Raw genomic sequence first — 24,151 nt, forward strand, 5'->3', positions numbered from 1 at the left:
ACAGGGGCACTCACACTCACACACTCCCATAGACTGTGATAAGGGAGACAATCTGAGGAGACACAGATGGCCTCCTGGACCCACAGGTATAACCGGACACACACACACCCGGACACTCACAGGGACACTCACACACACTCGCCCGGACACTCACAGGGATATAAAACACTCACACACAAACACACATCCATAGACACAAACTGTGATAAGGGAGACCATCTGAGGGGACACAGATGGCCTCCTGGACACACAAGTATATATCAATATTTAATTTAATATTTATTATTTAATTTTATTAAAAAAGTAATCAAATTAAAGTTTTTTAATAAATTATTTTTTATTAAATTATTAAATAATTATATTAATAAAACAAATTAAATTAAATTTAATAATTAAATATTTATTATTTAATTTACAAATATGACAGTTTTTTAAATATATATATATATATATATATATATATATATATATATATATATATATATATATATATATATATATATATATATATACATGCGAACAAGGCTTAATGGTCCCCAGGACTATATGCAACTGAAAACTCACATGCCAGAAGTGACTCGAACACATACTGCCAGGAGCAATGCAACTGGTATGTACAGGACGCCTTAATCCGCTTGTGTCAATTTTAAAGGAATATATTAGTGAATATTTATTTATGTAAATTGATATATATATATTTATATATATATATATATATATATATATATATATATATATATATATATATATATATATATATATATATATATATATATATATATATATATATATATATATATATTCAAAGAGAATGTCTGTCTATGTAATGAGGCCACATGCTGGAGGCTGCAGCAATACACATATTTATTTTAAAATTTATTTATTAATATATTATTAAGGCTTATTATTACTAAATTAATGTTTTTGTAGAGGGAATGGTCTGGGGTAGGGAACGGGCATAGGTTGGTCAGTGTTGACTTTAGCTAAAGGATTTAGGAATAATTATTAATTATTCTTATCACTCCCCCCCCCCCTACCAATTTAATTAAAGTTAATTGTAAAATAATGCTTGAGATGGCTGAAGACTTTTTCGTACTTAGAAAAAACCTAAATTAAACACATAAAGAAGTTATTGGTCCTGATTTAAGTTAAAGGAAGAGGTGCAAAGGTGGTGGTGGGGGTGGGGGGGAGGATACGGGATTTAGAGGTGGAATGAAGAGAGGGAACAGGGGGAGTGGTGCCGGTGAAACAGGGAGGAACAGGGGGTGCTGTACAGGTGATACAGGGATGGGGATGGGGGAACAGGGGGGAGTGGTGCAGATGAAACAGGGATGAAGAGGGAGAAACAGGGGGGAGTGGTGCAGGTGAAACAGGGATGAAGAGGGAGAAACAGAGGGAGTGGTGCAGGTGAAACAGGGATGGGGATGGGGGAACAGGGGGAGTGGTGCAGGTGAAACAGGGATGGGGATGGGGGAACAGGGGGAGTTATGCAGGTGAAACAGGGATGGGGATGGGGGAACAGGGGGAGTGGTGCAGGTGAAACAGGGATGGGGATGGGGGAACAGGGGGAGTGGTGCAGGTGAAACAGGGATGCAGAGGGAGAAACAGGGGGGAGTGGTGCAGGTGAAACAGGGATTAAAGGAAAATTTATATAAGTAGATAGATGGATGTTTACATTGATTGCTAAATATATACATTGACGGATAGACGGATGCATAGATGCATCCGTCTATCTGATATATGGAAAGACATATGAGTAGATGGATGGATAGACAGAAGAGTTGACGGACGGATAAATGGAATATAAATGTATATAATGATAAATGGTTGGTTTATGGGAAGATAGATTCATGGATTGACAGATATAAGTAGATAGATAGATGGATCCATTGATGGATTCATTTGTGCTTATCTCTTGAGGTTCTTCTTGAGATGATTTCGGGGCTTTAGTGTCCCCGCGGTCCGGTCCTCGACCAAACCTCCACCCCCAGGAAGCAGCCCGTGACAGCTAACTAACACCCAGGTACCTGTTTTACTGCAAGGTATCAGGGGCACAGGGTGAAAGAAACTCTGCCCATTGTTTCTCGGCGGCGCCCGGAATCGAACCCGGGACCACAGGATCACAAGTCCAGTGTCCAGTGTGCTGTCCGCTCGGCCGACTGGCTCCCCGGTCGGAGGGGAGCCGGTGAACAGGCGAATCAGGTTAAAGAATATCTGTCGATTTGCTATTGCATCAACTGAGATTCGATATGGGACCATTAGGATTATAACCAACGAACTCTCTCCGTTTAGACGGTAAGCCTCCAGTTTGTGTGTGTGTGTGTGTGTGTGTGTGTGTGTGTGTGTGTGTGTGTGTGTGTGTGTGTGTGTGTGTGTGTGTGTGTGTGTGTGTGTGTGTGTGTGTGTGTGTGTTAGAGAGAAATAGATGTAGTAGATATAAAAAAATGGAAAAATACATATATTTGATAGGCGGGGTCCAAGAGCTAATAACTCGATTCTGCAGATACATATAGTAAATACAAGGAGAAAATAAATACACACACACACACACATTAATTGATAATGGACTGTTTTGTGTGCGTATCCATGTGAACTATTGTCAAGACCGACAGACACGTGAAGCTATGTGTGTGTATGTGTACCTGTAATTGAACTGACATGTGTACGGTAATTATCTGTATGTGTCCATTTTAAAGGTACACATTAGTGAATGTGTATTTATGTAAATTGATTGACATATGTACGTGTGCGCGCGATTAGTGTTACTTTAATTTATATGGTTAACATTTATACGGTTGAATGACATAGTTTCCCATTATTGTCACATTTTTTGTTACATGTCTACTATTGTCAAGATGGACAGACACGTCCAGCTATGAGAGTTTATGTGTACCAGTAATTGAACTGACATGTGTACTGCAACTATCTGCGTGTGTCCATTTTAAAGGAATATATTAGTGAATGTTTATCTATGTAAATTGATTGGAAAATATGTGGACGCTCGGTTAGTGTAACTGTAATTTATATGGTTAACGTTTGAATGACATAGTTTCCCCTCATTGTCACATTTTTGGTTACTATTTCGCTGTTCACTCTCACTCTCTCTGAATCCCGTGGACTAATTGTGCTCACGTGTGTTTGTGTAGGGAAGGGGGAACCATAGGCTTTTCACACAATAATTTGCAACTATTTGCTGAGAAATCTTTCAAAAGATCATCTATGTTTTTAATAAAGGTTCTTTTTCCTAACATACAAGTCAATCACACAGTACCTAACCTCAGTCAGAAACACTTTTCTTACTATATCTCGCAACGTCTTTTGCATATATATCCTATCTTAAATAATTAACAATTTTAATTCATAACTGCCAACCCTCCTCCCATCCAAAGCTTTCAAAGCCACCAAACATCATTCCTTTCCCTTAACCTCTCCCAAATTATCTTTTGCGCCAATTCACAAACAAGGGGGCTTTATAGCTGAGTGGACGTCGCTCTCGACTCGTAATCGTAGCTCATTCGATCCCACGGTGATGGAACAAACGGAAATCAGCAGAGTTTCTATCATTCTGATGCCCCTGTTACCTAGCAGTAAATATGTACCTGGGCGTTAGACAGCTGTTACGGGCTGCTTCCTGGGTGTGTGTGTGTGGAATGTTTTTTATTAGTTAGTAATAATTGATTGATTGACAGTTGAGAGGCGGGCCGAAAGAGTAGAGCTCAACCCTCGCAAGCATAACTAGGTGAACACAACTAGATAAATACTAACCAACCACGATCTCGACAATCCATTACACACACAACCCCCCCTCCCCCTCCCCTCCCCCCAAACTCCCGAAATCGTTCTACCTAAATCAATAAAAAATTAAAACAAATAAATTAATTCACCAAAAATACTAACTATAAATAAAGGAACCAAATTTGAGACATACAGCGACTCCAGCGTGGTCTAGTCGGATGAGAACGTGTTCTCATCTGGATAGATTGCGATCGAGTCTGTCGGAACGGGTGTGTAACTGCAGGGCACAAATATTTGTGTGTCCCCTCCTGTAGCTGCCTCTGTTTCGACAGGTTCCCTGGATAGCTGGAATTGACCTGGCCCTTGGAAAGTGGGGAAGGGGTGAAATCCGTTGGGCCCACGGATGGATACCTTGGATCCATGGACCAAGAGCAGGTCTAATCACCTGGGATTCGAACCCACGGTGGGAATAAGGGAGGAGATATGGGAAGGGGGGGGGGGAAGGATGTTTCCCTGGAACCAAACTTCACATAAACCCGGACACTCACACACACACACCCTCACCCGAACACTCACAGGGGCACTCACACTCACACACTCCCATAGACTGTGATAAGGGAGACAATCTGAGGAGACACAGATGGCCTCCTGGACCCATAGGTATAACCGGACACACACACACCCGGACACTCACAGGGACACTCACACACACTCGCCCGGACACTCACAGGGATATAAAACACTCACACACAGACACACATCCATAGACACAAACTGTGATAAGGGAGACCATCTGAGGGGACACAGATGGCCTCCTGGACACACAAGTATATATCAATATTTAATTTAATATTTATTATTTAATTTTATTAAAAAAGTAATCAAATTAAAGTTTTTTAATAAATTATTTTTTATTAAATTATTAAATAATTATATTAATAAAACAAATTAAATTAAATTTAATAATTAAATATTTATTATTTAATTTACAAATATGACAGTTTTTTAAATATATATATATATATATATATATATATATATATATATATATATATATATATATATATATATATATATATATATATATATATATATATATATATATATATACATGCGAACAAGGCTTAATGGTCCCCAGGACTATATGCAACTGAAAACTCACATGCCAGAAGTGACTCGAACCCATACTGCCAGGAGCAATGCAACTGGTATGTACAGGACGCCTTAATCCGCTTGTGTCAATTTTAAAGGAATATATTAGTGAATATTTATTTATGTAAATTGATATATATATATTTATATATATATATATATATATATATATATATATATATATATATATATATATATATATATATATATATATATATTCAAAGAGAATGTCTGTCTATGTAATGAGGCCACATGCTGGAGGCTGCAGCAATACACATATTTATTTTAAAATTTATTTATTAATATATTATTAAGGCTTATTATTACTAAATTAATGTTTTTGTAGAGGGAATGGTCTGGGGTAGGGAACGGGCATAGGTTGGTCAGTGTTGACTTTAGCTAAAGGATTTAGGAATAATTATTAATTATTCTTATCACTCCCCCCCCCCCCCTACCAATTTAATTAAAGTTAATTGTAAAATAATGCTTGAGATGGCTGAAGACTTTTTCGTACTTAGAAAAAACCTAAATTAAACACATAAAGAAGTTTATTGGTCCTGATTTAAGTTAAAGGAAGAGGTGCAAAGGTGGTGGTGGGGGTGTGGGGGAGGATACGGGATTTAGAGGTGGAATGAAGAGAGGGAACAGGGGGAGTGGTGCCGGTGAAACAGGGAGGAACAGGGGGTGCTGTACAGGTGATACAGGGATGGGGATGGGGGAACAGGGGGGAGTGGTGCAGATGAAACAGGGATGAAGAGGGAGAAACAGGGGGGAGTGGTGCAGGTGAAACAGGGATGAAGAGGGAGAAACAGAGGGAGTGGTGCAGGTGAAACAGGGATGGGGATGGGGGAACAGGGGGAGTGGTGCAGGTGAAACAGGGATGGGGATGGGGGAACAGGGGGAGTGGTGCAGGTGAAACAGGGATGGGGATGGGGGAACAGGGGGAGAGGTGCAGGTGAAACAGGGATGGGGATGGGGGAACAGGGGGAGTGGTGCAGGTGAAACAGGGATGCAGAGGGAGAAACAGGGGGGAGTGGTGCAGGTGAAACAGGGATTAAAGGAAAATTTATATAAGTAGATAGATGGATGTTTACATTGATTGCTAAATATATACATTGACGGATAGACGGATGCATAGATGCATCCGTCTATCTGATATATGGAAAGACATATGAGTAGATGGATGGATAGACAGAAGAGTTGACGGACGGATAAATGGAATATAAATGTATATAATGATAAATGGTTGGTTTATGGGAAGATAGATTGATGGATTGACAGATATAAGTAGATAGATAGATGGATCCTTTGATGGATTCATTTGTGCTTATCTCTTGAGGTTCTTCTTGAGATGATTTCGGGGCTTTAGTGTCCCCGCGGTCCGGTCCTCGACCAAACCTCCACCCCCAGGAAGCAGCCCGTGACAGCTAACTAACACCCAGGTACCTGTTTTACTGCAAGGTATCAGGGGCACAGGGTGAAAGAAACTCTGCCCATTGTTTCTCGGCGGCGCCCGGAATCGAACCCGGGACCACAGGATCACAAGTCCAGTGTCCAGTGTGCTGTCCGCTCGGCCGACTGGCTCCCCGGTCGGAGGGGAGCCGGTGAACAGGCGAATCAGGTTAAAGAATATCTGTCGATTTGCTATTGCATCAACTGAGATTCGATATGGGACCATTAGGATTATAACCAACGAACTCTCTCCGTTTAGACGGTAAGCCTCCAGTTTGTGTGTGTGTGTGTGTGTGTGTGTGTGTGTGTGTGTGTGTGTGTGTGTGTGTGTGTGTGTGTGTGTGTGTGTGTGTGTGTGTGTGTGTGTGTGTGTGTGTGTGTGTGTGTGTGTGTGTGTGTGTGTGTTAGAGAGAAATAGATGTAGTAGATATAAAAAAATGGAAAAATACATATATTTGATAGGCGGGGTCCAAGAGCTAATAACTCGATTCTGCAGATACATATAGTAAATACAAGGAGAAAATAAATACACACACACACACACATTAATTGATAATGGACTGTTTTGTGTGCGTATCCATGTGAACTATTGTCAAGACCGACAGACACGTGAAGCTATGTGTGTGTATGTGTACCTGTAATTGAACTGACATGTGTACGGTAATTATCTGTATGTGTCCATTTTAAAGGTACACATTAGTGAATGTGTATTTATGTAAATTGATTGACATATGTACGTGTGCGCGCGATTAGTGTTACTTTAATTTATATGGTTAACATTTATACGGTTGAATGACATAGTTTCCCATTATTGTCACATTTTTTGTTACATGTCTACTATTGTCAAGATGGACAGACACGTCCAGCTATGAGAGTTTATGTGTACCAGTAATTGAACTGACATGTGTACTGCAACTATCTGCGTGTGTCCATTTTAAAGGAATATATTAGTGAATGTTTATCTATGTAAATTGATTGGAAAATATGTGGACGCTCGGTTAGTGTAACTGTAATTTATATGGTTAACGTTTGAATGACATAGTTTCCCCTCATTGTCACATTTTTGGTTACTATTTCGCTGTTCACTCTCACTCTCTCTGAATCCCGTGGACTAATTGTGCTCACGTGTGTTTGTGTAGGGAAGGGGGAACCATAGGCTTTTCACACAATAATTTGCAACTATTTGCTGAGAAATCTTTCAAAAGATCATCTATGTTTTTAATAAAGGTTCTTTTTCCTAACATACAAGTCAATCACACAGTACCTAACCTCAGTCAGAAACACTTTTTTTACTATATCTCGCAACGTCTTTTGCATATATATCCTATCTTAAATAATTAACAATTTTAATTCATAACTGCCAACCCTCCTCCCATCCAAAGCTTTCAAAGCCACCAAACATCATTCCTTTCCCTTAACCTCTCCCAAATTATCTTTTGCGCCAATTCACAAACAAGGGGGCTTTATAGCTGAGTGGACGTCGCTCTCGACTCGTAATCGTAGCTCATTCGATCCCACGGTGATGGAACAAACGGAAATCAGCAGAGTTTCTATCATTCTGATGCCCCTGTTACCTAGCAGTAAATATGTACCTGGGCGTTAGACAGCTGTTACGGGCTGCTTCCTGGGTGTGTGTGTGTGGAATGTTTTTTATTAGTTAGTAATAATTGATTGATTGACAGTTGAGAGGCGGGCCGAAAGAGTAGAGCTCAACCCTCGCAAGCATAACTAGGTGAACACAACTAGATAAATACTAACCAACCACGATCTCGACAATCCATTACACACACAACCCCCCCTCCCCCTCCCCTCCCCCCAAACTCCCGAAATCGTTCTACCTAAATCAATAAAAAATTAAAACAAATAAATTAATTCACCAAAAATACTAACTATAAATAAAGGAACCAAATTTGAGACATACAGCGACTCCAGCGTGGTCTAGTCGGATGAGAACGTGTTCTCATCTGGATAGATTGCGATCGAGTCTGTCGGAACGGGTGTGTAACTGCAGGGCACAAATATTTGTGTGTCCCCTCCTGTAGCTGCCTCTGTTTCGACAGGTTCCCTGGATAGCTGGAATTGACCTGGCCCTTGGAAAGTGGGGAAGGGGTGAAATCCGTTGGGCCCACGGATGGATACCTTGGATCCATGGACCAAGAGCAGGTCTAATCACCTGGGATTCGAACCCACGGTGGGAATAAGGGAGGAGATATGGGAAGGGGGGGGGGGAAGGATGTTTCCCTGGAACCAAACTTCACATAAACCCGGACACTCACACACACACACCCTCACCCGAACACTCACAGGGGCACTCACACTCACACACTCCCATAGACTGTGATAAGGGAGACAATCTGAGGAGACACAGATGGCCTCCTGGACCCATAGGTATAACCGGACACACACACACCCGGACACTCACAGGGACACTCACACACACTCGCCCGGACACTCACAGGGATATAAAACACTCACACACAGACACACATCCATAGACACAAACTGTGATAAGGGAGACCATCTGAGGGGACACAGATGGCCTCCTGGACACACAAGTATATATCAATATTTAATTTAATATTTATTATTTAATTTTATTAAAAAAGTAATCAAATTAAAGTTTTTTAATAAATTATTTTTTATTAAATTATTAAATAATTATATTAATAAAACAAATTAAATTAAATTTAATAATTAAATATTTATTATTTAATTTACAAATATGACAGTTTTTTAAATATATATATATATATATATATATATATATATATATATATATATATATATATATATATATATATATATATATATATATATATATATATATATATACATGCGAACAAGGCTTAATGGTCCCCAGGACTATATGCAACTGAAAACTCACATGCCAGAAGTGACTCGAACCCATACTGCCAGGAGCAATGCAACTGGTATGTACAGGACGCCTTAATCCGCTTGTGTCAATTTTAAAGGAATATATTAGTGAATATTTATTTATGTAAATTGATATATATATATATTTATATATATATATATATATATATATATATATATATATATATATATATATATATATATATATATATATATATATTCAAAGAGAATGTCTGTCTATGTAATGAGGCCACATGCTGGAGGCTGCAGCAATACACATATTTATTTTAAAATTTATTTATTAATATATTATTAAGGCTTATTATTACTAAATTAATGTTTTTGTAGAGGGAATGGTCTGGGGTAGGGAACGGGCATAGGTTGGTCAGTGTTGACTTTAGCTAAAGGATTTAGGAATAATTATTAATTATTCTTATCACTCCCCCCCCCCCCCTACCAATTTAATTAAAGTTAATTGTAAAATAATGCTTGAGATGGCTGAAGACTTTTTCGTACTTAGAAAAAACCTAAATTAAACACATAAAGAAGTTTATTGGTCCTGATTTAAGTTAAAGGAAGAGGTGCAAAGGTGGTGGTGGGGGTGTGGGGGAGGATACGGGATTTAGAGGTGGAATGAAGAGAGGGAACAGGGGGAGTGGTGCCGGTGAAACAGGGAGGAACAGGGGGTGCTGTACAGGTGATACAGGGATGGGGATGGGGGAACAGGGGGGAGTGGTGCAGATGAAACAGGGATGAAGAGGGAGAAACAGGGGGGAGTGGTGCAGGTGAAACAGGGATGAAGAGGGAGAAACAGAGGGAGTGGTGCAGGTGAAACAGGGATGGGGATGGGGGAACAGGGGGAGTGGTGCAGGTGAAACAGGGATGGGGATGGGGGAACAGGGGGAGTGATGCAGGTGAAACAGGGATGGGGATGGGGGAACAGGGGGAGAGGTGCAGGTGAAACAGGGATGGGGATGGGGGAACAGGGGGAGTGGTGCAGGTGAAACAGGGATGCAGAGGGAGAAACAGGGGGGAGTGGTGCAGGTGAAACAGGGATTAAAGGAAAATTTATATAAGTAGATAGATGGATGTTTACATTGATTGCTAAATATATACATTGACGGATAGACGGATGCATAGATGCATCCGTCTATCTGATATATGGAAAGACATATGAGTAGATGGATGGATAGACAGAAGAGTTGACGGACGGATAAATGGAATATAAATGTATATAATGATAAATGGTTGGTTTATGGGAAGATAGATTGATGGATTGACAGATATAAGTAGATAGATAGATGGATCCTTTGATGGATTCATTTGTGCTTATCTCTTGAGGTTCTTCTTGAGATGATTTCGGGGCTTTAGTGTCCCCGCGGTCCGGTCCTCGACCAAACCTCCACCCCCAGGAAGCAGCCCGTGACAGCTAACTAACACCCAGGTACCTGTTTTACTGCAAGGTATCAGGGGCACAGGGTGAAAGAAACTCTGCCCATTGTTTCTCGGCGGCGCCCGGAATCGAACCCGGGACCACAGGATCACAAGTCCAGTGTCCAGTGTGCTGTCCGCTCGGCCGACTGGCTCCCCGGTCGGAGGGGAGCCGGTGAACAGGCGAATCAGGTTAAAGAATATCTGTCGATTTGCTATTGCATCAACTGAGATTCGATATGGGACCATTAGGATTATAACCAACGAACTCTCTCCGTTTAGACGGTAAGCCTCCAGTTTGTGTGTGTGTGTGTGTGTGTGTGTGTGTGTGTGTGTGTGTGTGTGTGTGTGTGTGTGTGTGTGTGTGTGTGTGTGTGTGTGTGTGTGTGTGTGTGTGTGTGTGTGTGTGTGTTAGAGAGAAATAGATGTAGTAGATATAAAAAAATGGAAAAATACATATATTTGATAGGCGGGGTCCAAGAGCTAATAACTCGATTCTGCAGATACATATAGTAAATACAAGGAGAAAATAAATACACACACACACACACATTAATTGATAATGGACTGTTTTGTGTGCGTATCCATGTGAACTATTGTCAAGACCGACAGACACGTGAAGCTATGTGTGTGTATGTGTACCTGTAATTGAACTGACATGTGTACGGTAATTATCTGTATGTGTCCATTTTAAAGGTACACATTAGTGAATGTGTATTTATGTAAATTGATTGACATATGTACGTGTGCGCGCGATTAGTGTTACTTTAATTTATATGGTTAACATTTATACGGTTGAATGACATAGTTTCCCATTATTGTCACATTTTTTGTTACATGTCTACTATTGTCAAGATGGACAGACACGTCCAGCTATGAGAGTTTATGTGTACCAGTAATTGAACTGACATGTGTACTGCAACTATCTGCGTGTGTCCATTTTAAAGCAATATATTAGTGAATGTTTATTTATGTAAATTGATTGGAATATGTATGTGGACGCTCGGTTAGTGTAACTGTAATTTATATGGTTAACGTTTGAATGACATAGTTTCCCCTCATTGTCACATTTTTGGTTACTATTTCGCTGTTCACTCTCACTCTCTCTGAATCCCGTGGACTAATTGTGCTCACGTGTGTTTGTGTAGGGAAGGGGGAACCATAGGCTTTTCACACAATAATTTGCAACTATTTGCTGAGAAATCTTTCAAAAGATCATCTATGTTTTTAATAAAGGTTCTTTTTCCTAACATACAAGTCAATCACACAGTACCTAACCTCAGTCAGAAACACTTTTCTTACTATATCTCGCAACGTCTTTTGCATATATATCCTATCTTAAATAATTAACAATTTTAATTCATAACTGCCAACCCCCCTCCCATCCAAAGCTTTCAAAGCCACCAAACATCATTCCTTTCCCTTAACCTCTCCCAAATTATCTTTTGCGCCAATTCACAAACAAGGGGGCTTTATAGCTGAGTGGACGTCGCTCTCGACTCGTAATCGTAGCTCATTCGATCCCACGGTGATGGAACAAACGGAAATCAGCAGAGTTTCTATCATTCTGATGCCCCTGTTACCTAGCAGTAAATATGTACCTGGGCGTTAGACAGCTGTTACGGCCTGCTTCCTGGGTGTGTGTGTGTGGAATGTTTTTTATTAGTTAGTAATAATTGATTGATTGACAGTTGAGAGGCGGGCCGAAAGAGTAGAGCTCAACCCTCGCAAGCATAACTAGGTGAACACAACTAGATAAATACTAACCAACCACGATCTCGACAATCCATTACACACACAACCCCCCCTCCCCCTCCCCTCCCCCCAAACTCCCGAAATCGTTCTACCTAAATCAATAAAAAACTAAAACAAATAAATTAATTCACCAAAAATACTAACTATAAATAAAGGAACCAAATTTGAGACATACAGCGACTCCAGCGTGGTCTAGTCGGATGAGAACGTGTTCTCATCTGGATAGATTGCGATCGAGTCTGTCGGAACGGGTGTGTAACTGCAGGGCACAAATATTTGTGTGTCCCCTCCTGTAGCTGCCTCTGTTTCGACAGGTTCCCTGGATAGCTGGAATTGACCTGGCCCTTGGAAAGTGGGGAAGGGGTGAAATCCGTTGGGCCCACGGATGGATACCTTGGATCCATGGACCTAGAGCAGGTCTAATCACCTGGGATTCGAACCCACGGTGGGAATAAGGGAGGAGATATGGGAAGGCGGGGGGGGGAAGGATGTTTCCCTGGAACCAAACTTCACATAAACCCGGACACTCACACACACACACCCTCACCCGAACACTCACAGGGGCACTCACACTCACACACTCCCATAGACTGTGATAAGGGAGACCATCTGAGGGGACACAGATGGCCTCCTGGACCCACAGGTATAACCGGACACACACACACCCGGACACTCACAGGGACACTCACACACACTCGCCCGGACACTCACAGGGATATAAAACACTCACACACAGACACACATCCATAGACACAAACTGTGATAAGGGAGACCATCTGAGGGGACACAGATGGCCTCCTGGACACACAAGTATATATCAATATTTAATTTAATATTTATTATTTAATTTTATTAAAAAAGTAATCAAATTAAAGTTTTTTAATAAATTATTTTTTATTAAATTATTAAATAATTATATTAATAAAACAAATTAAATTAAATTTAATAATTAAATATTTATTATTTAATTTACAAATATGACAGATTTTTTAAATATATATATATATATATATATATATATATATATATATATATATATATATATATATATATATATATATATATATATATATATATATATATATATATATATATACATGCGAACAAGGCTTAATGGTCCCCAGGACTATATGCAACTGAAAACTCACATGCCAGAAGTGACTCGAACCCATACTGCCAGGAGCAATGCAACTGGTATGTACAGGACGCCTTAATCCGCTTGTGTCAATTTTAAAGGAATATATTAGTGAATATTTATTTATGTAAATTGATATATATATATTTATATATATATATATATATATATATATATATATATATATATATATATATATATATATATATATATATATATATATATATATTCAAAGAGAATGTCTGTCTATGTAATGAGGCCACATGCTGGAGGCTGCAGCAATACACATATTTATTTTAAAATTTATTTATTAATATATTATTAAGGCTTATTATTACTAAATTAATGTTTTTGTAGAGGGAATGGTCTGGGGTAGGAAACGGGCATAGGTTGGTCAGTGTTGACTTTAGCTAAAGGATTTAGGAATAATTATTAATTATTCTTATCACTCCCCCCCCCCCTACCAATTTAATTAAAGTTAATTGTAAAATAATGCTTGAGATGGCTGAAGACTTTTTCGTACTTAGAAAAAACCTAAATTAAACACATAAAGAAGTTTATTGGTCCTGATTTAAGTTAAAGGAAGAGGTGCAAAGGTGGTGGTGGGGGTGGGGGGGAGGATACGGGATTTAGAGGTGGAATGAAGAGAGGGAACAGGGGGAGTGGTGCAGGTGAAACAGGGAGGAACAGGGGGTGCTGTACAGGTGATACAGGGATGGGGATGGGGGAACAGGGGGAGTGGTGCAGATGAAACAGGGATGAAGAGGGAGAAACAGGGGGGAGTGGTGCAGGTGAAACAGGGATGAAGAGGGAGAAACAGAGGGAGTGGTGCAGGTGAAACAGGGATGGGGATGGGGGAACAGGGGGAGTGGTGCAGGTGAAACAGGGATGGGGATGGGGGAACAGGGGGAGTGATGCAGGTGAAACAGGGATGGGGATGGGGGAACAGGGGGAGTGGTGCAGGTGAAACAGGGATGGGGATGGGGGAACAGGGGGAGTGGTGCAGGTGAAACAGGGATGCAGAGGGAGAAACAGGGGGGAGTGGTGCAGGTGAAACAGGGATTAAAGGAAAATTTATATAAGTAGATAGATGGATGTTTACATTGATTGCTAAATATATACATTGACGGATAGACGGATGCATAGATGCATCCGTCTATCTGATATATGGAAAGACATATGAGTAGATGGATGGATAGACAGAAGAGTTGACGGACGGATAAATGGAATATAAATGTATATAATGATAAATGGTTGGTTTATGGGAAGATAGATTGATGGATTGACAGATATAAGTAGATAGATAGATGGATCCATTGATGGATTCATTTGTGCTTATCTCTTGAGGTTCTTCTTGAGATGATTTCGGGGCTTTAGTGTCCCCGCGGTCCGGTCCTCGACCAAACCTCCACCCCCAGGAAGCAGCCCGTGACAGCTAACTAACACCCAGGTACCTGTTTTACTGCAAGGTATCAGGGGCACAGGGTGAAAGAAACTCTGCCCATTGTTTCTCGGCGGCGCCCGGAATCGAACCCGGGACCACAGGATCACAAGTCCAGTGTCCAGTGTGCTGTCCGCTCGGCCGACTGGCTCCCCGGTCGGAGGGGAGCCGGTGAACAGGCGAATCAGGTTAAAGAATATCTGTCGATTTGCTATTGCATCAACTGAGATTCGATATGGGACCATTAGGATTATGACCAACGAACTCTCTCCGTTTAGACGGTAAGCCTCCAGTTTGTGTGTGTGTGTGTGTGTGTGTGTGTGTGTGTGTGTGTGTGTGTGTGTGTGTGTGTGTGTGTGTGTGTGTGTGTGTGTGTGTGTGTTAGAGAGAAATAGATGTAGTAGATATAAAAAAATGGAAAAATACATATATTTGATAGGCGGGGTCCAAGAGCTAATAACTCGATTCTGCAGATACATATAGTAAATACAAGGAGAAAATAAATACACACACACACACACATTAATTGATAATGGACTGTTTTGTGTGCGTATCCATGTGAACTATTGTCAAGACCGACAGACACGTGAAGCTATGTGTGTGTATGTGTACCTGTAATTGAACTGACATGTGTACGGTAATTATCTGTATGTGTCCATTTTAAAGGTACACATTAGTGAATGTGTATTTATGTAAATTGATTGACATATGTACGTGTGCGCGCGATTAGTGTTACTTTAATTTATATGGTTAACATTTATACGGTTGAATGACATAGTTTCCCATTATTGTCACATTTTTTGTTACATGTCTACTATTGTCAAGATGGACAGACACGTCCAGCTATGAGAGTTTATGTGTACCAGTAATTGAACTGACATGTGTACTGCAACTATCTGCGTGTGTCCATTTTAAAGGAATATATTAGTGAATGTTTATTTATGTAAATTGATTGGAATATGTATGTGGACGCTCGGTTAGTGTAACTGTAATTTATATGGTTAACGTTTGAATGACATAGTTTCCCCTCATTGTCACATTTTTGGTTACTATTTCGCTGTTCACTCTCACTCTCTCTGAATCCCGTGGACTAATTGTGCTCACGTGTGTTTGTGTAGGGAAGGGGGAACCATAGGCTTTTCACACAATAATTTGCAACTATTTGCTGAGAAATCTTTCAAAAGATCATCTATGTTTTTAATAAAGGTTCTTTTTCCTAACATACAAGTCAATCACACAGTACCTAACCTCAGTCAGAAACACTTTTCTTACTATATCTCGCAATGTCTTTTGCATATATATCCTATCTTAAATAATTAACAATTTTAATTCATAACTGCCAACCCCCCTCCCATCCAAAGCTTTCAAAGCCACCAAACATCTTTCCTTTCCCTTAACCTCTCCCAAATTATCTTTTGCGCCAATTCACAAACAAGGGGGCTTTATAGCTGAGTGGACGTCGCTCTCGACTCGTAATCGTAGCTCATTCGATCCCACGGTGATGGAACAAACGGAAATCAGCAGAGTTTCTATCATTCTGATGCCCCTGTTACCTAGCAGTAAATATGTACCTGGGCGTTAGACAGCTGTTACGGGCTGCTTCCTGGGTGTGTGTGTGTGGAATGTTTTTTATTAGTTAGTAATAATTGATTGATTGACAGTTGAGAGGCGGGCCGAAAGAGTAGAGCTCAACCCTCGCAAGCATAACTAGGTGAACACAACTAGATAAATACTAACCAACCACGATCTCGACAATCCATTACACACACAACCCCCCCTCCCCCTCCCCTCCCCCAAACTCCCGAAATCGTTCTACCTAAATCAATAAAAAATTAAAACAAATAAATTAATTCACCAAAAATACTAACTATAAATAAAGGAACCAAATTTGAGACATACAGCGACTCCAGCGTGGTCTAGTCGGATGAGAACGTGTTCTCATCTGGATAGATTGCGATCGAGTCTGTCGGAACGGGTGTGTAACTGCAGGGCACAAATATTTGTGTGTCCCCTCCTGTAGCTGCCTCTGTTTCGACAGGTTCCCTGGATAGCTGGAATTGACCTGGCCCTTGGAAAGTGGGGAAGGGGTGAAATCCGTTGGGCCCACGGATGGATACCTTGGATCCATGGACCTAGAGCAGGTCTAATCACCTGGGATTCGAACCCACGGTGGGAATAAGGGAGGAGATATGGGAAGGGGGGGGGGAAGGATGTTTCCCTGGAACCAAACTTCACATAAACCCGGACACTCACACACACACACCCTCACCCGAACACTCACAGGGGCACTCACACTCACACACTCCCATAGACTGTGATAAGGGAGACCATCTGAGGGGACACAGATGGCCTCCTGGACCCACAGGTATAACCGGACACACACACACCCGGACACTCACAGGGACACTCACACACACTCGCCCGGACACTCACAGGGATATAAAACACTCACACACAGACACACATCCATAGACACAAACTGTGATAAGGGAGACCATCTGAGGGGACACAGATGGCCTCCTGGTCACACAAGTATATATCAATATTTAATTTAATATTTATTATTTAATTTTATTAAAAAAGTAATCAAATTAAAGTTTTTTAATAAATTATTTTTTATTAAATTATTAAATAATTATATTAATAAAACAAATTAAATTAAATTTAATAATTAAATATTTATTATTTAATTTACAAATATGACAGATTTTTTAAATATATATATATATATATATATATATATATATATATATATATATATATATATATATATATATATATATATACATGCGAACAAGCCTTAATGGTCCCCAGGACTATATGCAACTGAAAACTCACATGCCAGAAGTGACTCGAACCCATACTGCCAGGAGCAATGCAACTGGTATGTACAGGACGCCTTAATCCGCTTGTGTCAATTTTAAAGGAATATATTAGTGAATATTTATTTATGTAAATTGATATATATATATTTATATATATATATATATATATATATATATATATATATATATATATATATATATATATATATATATATATATATATATATATATATATATATATATATATATATATATATATATATATTCAAAGAGAATGTCTGTCTATGTAATGAGGCCACATGCTGGAGGCTGCAGCAATACACATATTTATTTTAAAATTTATTTATTAATATATTATTAAGGCTTATTATTACTAAATTAATGTTTTTGTAGAGGGAATGGTCTGGGGTAGGGAACGGGCATAGGTTGGTCAGTGTTGACTTTAGCTAAAGGATTTAGGAATAATTATTAATTATTCTTATCACTCCCCCCCCCCTATCAATTTAATTAAAGTTAATTGTAAAATAATGCTTGAGATGGCTGAAGACTTTTTCGTACTTAGAAAAAACCTAAATTAAACACATAAAGAAGTTTATTGGTCCTGATTTAAGTTAAAGGAAGAGGTGCAAAGGTGGTGGTGGGGGTGGGGGGGAGGATACGGGATTTAGAGGTGGAATGAAGAGAGGGAACAGGGGGAGTGGTGCAGGTGAAACAGGGAGGAACAGGGGGTGCTGTACAGGTGATACAGGGATGGGGATGGGGGAACAGGGGGAGTGGTGCAGATGAAACAGGGATGAAGAGGGAGAAACAGGGGGGAGTGGTGCAGGTGAAACAGGGATGAAGAGGGAGAAACAGAGGGAGTGGTGCAGGTGAAACAGGGATGGGGATGGGGGAACAGGGGGAGTGTTGCAGGTGAAACAGGGATGGGGATGGGGGAACAGGGGGAGTGATGCAGGTGAAACAGGGATGGGGATGGGGGAACAGGGGGAGTGGTGCAGGTGAAACAGGGATGGGGATGGGGGAACAGGGGGAGTGGTGCAGGTGAAACAGGGATGCAGAGGGAGAAACAGGGGGGAGTGGTGCAGGTGAAACAGGGATTAAAGGAAAATTTATATAAGTAGATAGATGGATGTTTACATTGATTGCTAAATATATACATTGACGGATAGACGGATGCATAGATGCATCCGTCTATCTGATATATGGAAAGAGATATGAGTAGATGGATGGATAGACAGAAGAGTTGACGGACGGATAAATGGAATATAAATGTATATAATGATAAATGGTTGGTTTATGGGAAGATAGATTGATGGATTGACAGATATAAGTAGATAGATAGATGGATCCATTGATGGATTCATTTGTGCTTATCTCTTGAGGTTCTTCTTGAGATGATTTCGGGGCTTTAGTGTCCCCGCGGTCCGGTCCTCGACCAAACCTCCACCCCCAGGAAGCAGCCCGTGACAGCTAACTAACACCCAGGTACCTGTTTTACTGCAAGGTATCAGGGGCACAGGGTGAAAGAAACTCTGCCCATTGTTTCTCGGCGGCGCCCGGAATCGAACCCGGGACCACAGGATCACAAGTCCAGTGTCCAGTGTGCTGTCCGCTCGGCCGACTGGCTCCCCGGTCGGAGGGGAGCCGGTGAACAGGCGAATCAGGTTAAAGAATATCTGTCGATTTGCTATTGCATCAACTGAGATTCGATATGGGACCATTAGGATTATGACCAACGAACTCTCTCCGTTTAGACGGTAAGCCTCCAGTTTGTGTGTGTGTGTGTGTGTGTGTGTGTGTGTGTGTGTGTGTGTGTGTGTGTGTACTCACCTATATGTACTCACCTATATGTGCTTGCAGGATCGAGCATTGACTCTTGGATCCCGCCTTTCTAGCTATCGGTTGTTTACAGCAATGACTCCTGTCCCATTTCCCTATCATACCTAGTTTTAAAAGTATGAATAGTATTTGCTTCCACAACCTGTTCCCCAAGTGCATTCCATTTTTCTACTACTCTCACGCTAAAAGAAAACTTCCTAACATCTCTGTGACTCATCTGAGTTTCCAGTTTCCACCCATGTCCCCTCGTTCTGTTATTATTACGTGTGAACATTTGATCTATTTCCACTTTGTCAATTCCCCTGAGTATTTTATATGTCCCTATCATATCTCCTCTCTCCCTTCTTTTCTCTAGTGTCGTAAGGTTCAGTTCCTTCAGCCGCTCTTCATATCCCATCCCTCGTAGCTCTGGGACAAGCCTCGTCGCAAACCTCTGAACCTTCTCCAGTTTCTTTATGTGTTTCTTCAGGTGGGGGCTCCATGATGGCGCGGCATACTCTAAGACGGGTCTCACGTAGGCAGTGTAAAGCGCCCTAAAAGCTTCCTCATTTAGGTTTCTGAATGAAGTTCTAATTTTCGCCAGTGTAGAGTACGCTGCTGTCGTTATCCTATTTATATGTGCCTCAGGAGTTAGATTGGGTGTCACATCCACTCCCAGGTCTCTTTCTCGAATCGTTACAGGTAGGCTGTTCCCCTTCATTGTGTACTGTCCCTTTGGTCTCCTGTCACCTGATCCCATTTCCATAACTTTACATTTACTGGTGTTAAACTCCAGTAGCCATTTCTCTGACCATCTCTGCAGCCTGTGTAAGTCCTCTTGGAGGATCCTACAATCCTCGTCTGTCACAACTCTTCTCATTAACTTTGCGTCATCTGCAAACATTGACATGTATGATTCCACTCCTGTAAACATATCATTTACGTAAATTAGAAAGAGGATTGGTCCCAGCACCGATCCTTGAGGTACTCCACTTGTTACTGTTCGCCAGTCAGACTTTTCGCCCCTTACCATTACCCTCTGGCTCCTTCCTGTTAGGTAGTTCTTCACCCATACTAGGGCCTTTCCGCTTACTCCTGCCTGCCTCTCAAGTTTGTATAGCAGTCTCATGTGCGGTACCGTATCAAAGGCCTTTTGGCAGTCAAGAAATATGCAGTCTGCCCAGCCTTCTCTGTCCTGCCTTATCCTTGTTACTTTATCATAGAATTCTAAAAGGTTTGTTAGGCATGATTTCCCTGTCCAGAACCCATGTTGGTGCTTGTTTACAAACCCAATGCTCTCCAGGTGCTCAACAAGTCTTAGCCTAATTATTCTTTCAAGTATTTTGCAGGGGATGCTTGTCAGTGATACGGGTCTGTAGTTAAGTGCCTCCTCCCTATCCCCCTTTTTGAAAATCGGTACGACATTTGCCTCCTTCCAGCAACTGGGCAATTCTCCCGACATAAGTGACTCATTGAAGATCATTGCCAGAGGCACGCTGAGAGCCTGCGCTGCCTCTTTAAGTATCCACGGTGATACTTTGTCTGGTCCAACAGCTTTATTTGCATCCAGTGTTGTCAACTGTTTCATTACATCCTCTGCTGTCACCTCTATATCTGATAGTCTTTCATCTTGGGTAATCTCTTCTAACAATGGGAGCTGCTCAGGCTCGGTAGTGAACACTCCATGGAATTTTGCATTCAGTACCTCGCAGATTTCCTTGTCGCTTTCTGTATATGCCCCTTCTGTTTTCCTCAGTCTTGTCACTTGGTCATTTACCGACATCTTCCTTCTTATATGGCTATGTAGTAATTTTGGTTGCTTTTTCGCTTTGACTGCAATATCGTTCTCATAATTTCTTTCCGACACTCGTCTTATGTTAATGTAATCATTCCTAGCTATGTTACCTCTAATCCTGTTGTCCTCTGTCCTTTGTCTTCTGTACTTCCTCCACTCCCTCCTGCTTCTCACCTTTGCTTCCTGACACTGTCTATTAAACCATGGGTTATTATATTCCCTCCTGCTTTTTTTCTTTATTGTTGGAATAAATCTATCTTCAGCCTCCTTGCATTTCAATATGACTTGGGTCATCATACCTTGCACTGTTTTTCCTCTAAGTTCTTCCTCCCACTGCACTTCTCCCAGGTAGTCCCTTATCCCTCTGTAGTCCCCTTTTCTGTAATCAAGTCTCCTTTCCCGGACCTCTTGTCCTTTGGTCACAATTTTAAGCTCCATCATGTAGTCAAAGGCTAGGACACAATGGTCACTAGCTCCTAGTGGTATTTCATGTTCCAACTGCTCGATGTCTTCTACATTCTGAGTGATAATGAGATCTAATAGGCTGGGCGTATCCCCTCCTCTTTCCCTAGTATCTTCTTTCACATGCTGTGTTAGGAAATTCCTGTCAATAACGTCTACCAGCTTCGCTCCCCAGGTCTCCTCCCCGCCATGGGGATTCCTCGTTTCCCAATCTATCTCTCCGTGATTTAGGTCCCCCATGACCAGCAGCTTCGCTCTCATTCTATGCGCTAAAGTTGCTGCCCTCTGCAGTTCATCCATACATGTCTTGTTGCTGTCCTCGTACTCCTGCCTGGGCCTTCTACTGTTTGGTGGGGGATTGTAGAGTATCAAGATTACAATCTTCTTCCCATCCACTGTCAGGGTTCCATGTATGAAGCTTGTGCTTTCATTGGTACCCGGATTTTCCAGCTCATCAAACTTCCATTTCCGCTTTATTAGTAGTGCCACTCCACCTCCCTGTCTCTGTGTCCTTTCTTTTCTTATCACCTGGTACCCCTCTGGAAAGATTGCATCCGAGATCATGCCATTTATTTTAGTTTCCACTATTGCCACTATGTCTGGGTCTGCCTCACTAACTCTTTCTTTTATCTCTTCTGCTTTATTGGCTACCCCATCAGCATTGGTGTACCAAACCTTGAGACTCTTCTTGGAAACTCGGGTGTCAGAGTTCCCCCTTTCACCAGGGGTCTGGGGGGAACTGGGGGGTGTCTGGGGGGCAAGTGGGGGCTGTGGGGGCGAGTGGGGGGGTGCTAGGGGGGTGCCTGGGAGTGCCTGGTAGGCAAATGGGGTCTGGGCATCTAGGGGGGTAGGAAGGGCATAATGGGTCTGAATAGCATAGGGGGGTTGAGAAATAGAGTGAGACTGAGAGTCAGATAGAGGTTGAGAGGTTGGGGGGAAGAGGGATACTGAGGTGAGATGAGAATGGAGCATGGGTGCTGGGAGTGGAAGAGAGGGTATATTAGATAGGGGGGAATCGGGGGTAGGTGGGGGTTTTGGGGTAGAAGAGGGGAAGAGGGAGATGGGGGAAGGTGTTAGGGGGTCACAAGGTGAGGGGGTTAAATGTGGGCTGGAGGTGCATAGGAGGGGTGAGGGTTGGGTGGGGTTTGGGGGTGAGTGGAAGAGGGGTGCAGTGGAAGCTGGGATGGAGTAGATGGAATTGAAGTCAATGGGGTAGAAGGGGCAGGGGAGTGGGAAGGGGTATTTGGGGAGGGGGGATGGGAAGGTGGGTTTGGGGAGGGCATGGCTTGACCCACTGGGGTCGCTGACAAGTGTGATGTAGCAGGGGCAGGGGAATCGTTGTGGAGGTGCAAATGTGGAAGGGACAGGGGGGTTTTGGGAGGCTGAGGCAGGGGGGATGTATAGGAGGGCTGAGTTGGGGAGGATGCGACCTGGGAGGTGACCTGGGAGGTGACCTGGGAGGTGACCTGGGAGGTGACCTGGGATGTGACCTGGGAGGTGAGATTACCTGGGAGGCTAGTACGTTGTCGTTGTTGCCATCTATTTTTGTGGGCTGTTTGCTCATCTTTCGTCATAAACCTCTCTATAAACACATTGTAATGGGTTTCACTTCCTCTGAGTAAATGCTTGCTCCTCATTATGTACTCCACTGCCTCCTCATTGGAGAATTGCACCAGAACAGGTCTCTTCTTGGTACAATTGTAAGGTCCAACCCGTCGATTGATATCCACCTCGCGTTCTGCCATCTCTGCTCCAATACACCTCAATATCTCGTGCAATTCGTATTTTTCTGTTTCTATGTGTGTGTGTGTGTGTGTGTGTGTGTGTGTGTGTGTGTGTGTGTGTGTGTGTGTGTGTGTGTGTGTGTTAGAGAGAAATAGATGTAGTAGATATAAAAAAATGGAAAAATACATATATTTGATAGGCGGGGTCCAAGAGCTAATAACTCGATTCTGCAGATACATATAGTAAATACAAGGAGAAAATAAATACACACACACACACACATTAATTGATAATGGACTGTTTTGTGTGCGTATCCATGTGAACTATTGTCAAGACCGACAGACACGTGAAGCTATGTGTGTGTATGTGTACCTGTAATTGAACTGACATGTGTACGGTAATTATCTGTATGTGTCCATTTTAAAGGTACACATTAGTGAATGTGTATTTATGTAAATTGATTGACATATGTACGTGTGCGCGCGATTAGTGTTACTTTAATTTATATGGTTAACATTTATACGGTTGAATGACATAGTTTCCCATTATTG

Source organism: Procambarus clarkii, chromosome 20, assembly GCF_040958095.1.
Source record: "Procambarus clarkii isolate CNS0578487 chromosome 20, FALCON_Pclarkii_2.0, whole genome shotgun sequence".
Classification (NCBI taxonomy): Eukaryota; Metazoa; Arthropoda; class Malacostraca; order Decapoda; family Cambaridae; genus Procambarus; species Procambarus clarkii.